Here is a 3,755-nt window from a genome sequence, read left to right as displayed (position 1 = left end):
GTAAGTTACTATTCTTCTCCCCATCTGTCATCTTGGATGACTTTTTTTACTGAGCTTGTCGCATTGTATTCTGGGATTGTGTGGCACTTCATCACTAACACCGGAAATGTTGATCTTTAAACAATAAATCTGTCAGATGAAACTTCCAACTTCACATGACGAACTATATTTCTTCAGCCCCAAAACAGTTTGTAAGTCTGATATATTGTCACAGACTGACAAACAGTGACATTTATTTGCAAATTGTGCATACTGTATGTAGGACTTAAGTTTGAAAATGTACAAAATCCACATATTTTGCTGTTGACATCCTGTTTTGTGCCTCTAGTCAAATTCTTTGGTATTTTGATTGGGTTAATATAATATAGTGCATTATGTTTCAAACATTTTCATTTTTGTTTACTTTTATTTGATAAACACCTTTAGCACAATGTTGAGTGCATTCTTGAGGTGAAATGTAAAATCTGGATCATGACTTGCATCTAAAACTCACTGAGAACCGCATTAAACTTTGTATAGAGTAGAATAGTAAGGATCTGACTCATACTGAGCACCACATAAAGCCATGTGGCGAGTTTAGCAGCCTGCTCTCTTTAAATGACCTTTCATTTTTACTCACCTCATTATGAATATCTAAGCAATAAAAAAACACTCAAAATATGTCCTCTTTTTCAGTTGACTGTGTCCACCCTCCTGTTGCATCTCTGGCATCTCCCCTGGTTTCTACAGCAATGGGTTCAGGTGACAGGAGAGCAGAGATACACACGGCATGCCTGTCACAGCAAGCGTGCCAACAGAAACCCAACTCCTCTCCTCTCCTGGGCTTTTGTATGCTCAGAATAGAGCCATCAAGACACACTTAAGCTCTTTGATATAACAGATGAATCTAACCGCAGTAAAGTTTTGTTTACGTTTATGGCTTCAGGTCTGTGGTGGAGCCGGTGGATGTCAGAACAGATGTTTCAGGTGTTTCTGAGGAGGGGATCTGACCACACACCTGTCAACTCTGAAATGTTAGATTATTGTCAGAGTGATATGATGCCAGCAGGGCAGGTGTATAAAGCGTGCTCTTATATACTACTGTAGTATTGCTTTATTGTTTTTCTAAATCACTTTAAGGCTGGAACACACAACTTTTAATTTCTGCAAATCGGCATTAAACAGAAATTGGGACTGAAATTTGTTCCCTATTGTTACGTATATACAAGTGGAACAGCTTCATGAATAAGAAAAGAGTGGTGCTTGATTTTGTCCATTGTAAATTGATAGGAGTGTTGTCATTTGCTAATTGCTGTAATTGTTTCACGTAAGTGAAATAAGTAATTATAGGCACAGTTAAGTCATTATTCAATACTGCAATATTCCAAATAAAAAAAATGTCTATTTTGTTTTTAAAAGTAACTTTAAACATATTTGTAAAATGTATTTAATTTAGAAGTAAAATATTTAAGGTTACAATTATACGCTATTTGATCTACTCACACAGAATCTGTTTGTTTTAATCTCCATATTTATGTCCCCTTCTGCAAGTGAATTGCTTTCACTTTCTTCATCTCTTTTTTTGTTACCCTCAGGCATCATCATCTGCCTTTTGAAAGGAGCACTTGAGCAATATGATCTCAAACACACTCACCAGTGCTTTCATAAGTCTCTCTGCTCTTCCCAAGAGGATGCTTGACCTCTGAGAGATGTCATTCTCCTTTCACATGTGCGTCAGCAATGAAAATGTGATATTTTTCTTACCCAAACAGACTAAGCAACTGGTTATACCTTTTAAAATCTTGTCAGATCTCGTAACAGATAAGATTTATTGCCTATAAAAATAAGACTTTCAAATTTATTAATCCTAATTTGACAAGGGTCAAATATTTCTAAATGAAAAAAAAAAGTGAAAAAGTGTTTTTTATATATAAAAAGCAATGCATAATGTATCATATCATCATGAAGAACACTTATCAATGCATAAATGAGTGATTTCTGACAAGATTTTCAATTCATCATTCTATACGTAGTTGCAGTTCAGATCATTTGCATTCAGTTGAACTTCTAAACATGCCCACCATATTCACTAGAGAGAGCAACCTTTTAGCAGTCTCGTGTTTTAACCGGTTAAAACATCTTGATGGGTTTGTTTTTTACAAACATGTAGACATTAACTGATGGGCTGGAGTCATGTGGAATATTCTGATCTTTTTATCAGCTGTTTGGACTTTAATTCTGACATCACCCATTCACTGTTGAGGATACATTGACAAGCAAGTGATGTAATGCCGAATTTCACCAAATCTGTTCTGATATAGAAACAGTCATCTACATCTTGGATGACCAGAAGGTGAGTACATTTTCAGCAAATATTCACTTTCGGGTGAATCATTCTTTTAATGATTTACAACTGCTTTGTGGTTTCAAATCACTGAATGTGATAAATATTAGCTATGAGTAAAAGTAGTGATGACATCGGCGGAGAGGATAAAGTGCCCTGATATGCTTGTTGTAGAGTGCTGGCTGTGTTATTAGTGTGGTTAAATAAATCCAGAGAAAGATTTTATGATCATACAACAACAATACTCATTCTCAGATCTTTCTACATGCTGCACTATGTTGGTCTGAAACCCGTGACAGCATCACGTGTGTTTACTGGATTGTTTTTGAATTTAAAGTGGAGCTCGTTGTCTCTTCTTCTGCTCTCTATCTCTCCATGCATATCAACTGTGGTAGACAGCGCACTTTTGTGCATGTTCAGACCTGACTATCTACTCTATCCAAGCCTCAATTTTAACTTAAATACTGAAACAGCACATTGTTCTGACTTCCTTTCTCTCTCTCTCTCTCTCTCTCATAATAAATATTTTAAAAAATCAGAAGGATCACTGTAACAATCAAGAAAGAGATAGCTTATGTAGGCCTACCATTTAAATCACAGTCAGAGACAGCTGTATTCTAACTTGGTAAGGTTCAAACTTGATGCCTGACATAGCTAATGATCACTTATGTTGTCCACTCTAACAAGTGTTATGGTATAATGATTACAGGGCAGCAACTGTTTCTGTAGAGGATAAGGCATTGGGGGCACACAAACACTTGTGTATGCACGTTAGCTATGTGAAGTCATGCCATAGAAATACCATAGGCTACTTGTCAGGACCTCCCACTGACTTCTGTTGTTCCTCCAACAAACTATGATTACTACGGGTTAAACCCATTGATCCATAATAAAGATGATATAAATCAGTGGTTAACCCAATATTTATGTGACTGTTAAAAGAGATGTCATATTTATGAAAGCATTTAGGCGGTCACAAACAGCTATTACTAATATAATATATCTATTAGCCAAGTAGGCAATACAAAAGTTTGGAGCTAGACTTAACTAAAAACAAATATGTATCTCTCTGAGAAAATGAGGATGTATGGATTCATTGAATATGTAATTAGATGTGAAAAAAAAGTTTAATGTAGCCCTACTAGTGAGTATTGTGATTTAGGACAATTTGTTTCATTACGGTTTACCATTTATATTAAATAATATATAAACAAGCGCACATAAAACAAGTATACACACACTCGTGAACACTAAAGACATAATTAGATATTTCCACTTCAAAAATACCATAGAGAAACCACATCACAAGTGAGAGCGTCGCAACGAAGGCGTCCATCGTTTTAAACAACACGGATCCCATAATAATATCGTCAACATATTATTTATAAAGTCCTACACAATAAAATTAGAAGAGAAGGCACATGTGTAATTA

This window comes from Carassius carassius, chromosome 15 (assembly GCF_963082965.1).
Source record: "Carassius carassius chromosome 15, fCarCar2.1, whole genome shotgun sequence".
Classification (NCBI taxonomy): domain Eukaryota; kingdom Metazoa; phylum Chordata; class Actinopteri; order Cypriniformes; family Cyprinidae; genus Carassius; species Carassius carassius.
The sequence above is the reverse complement of the archived record's forward strand: the minus strand, read 5'-3'. Positions refer to the sequence as shown.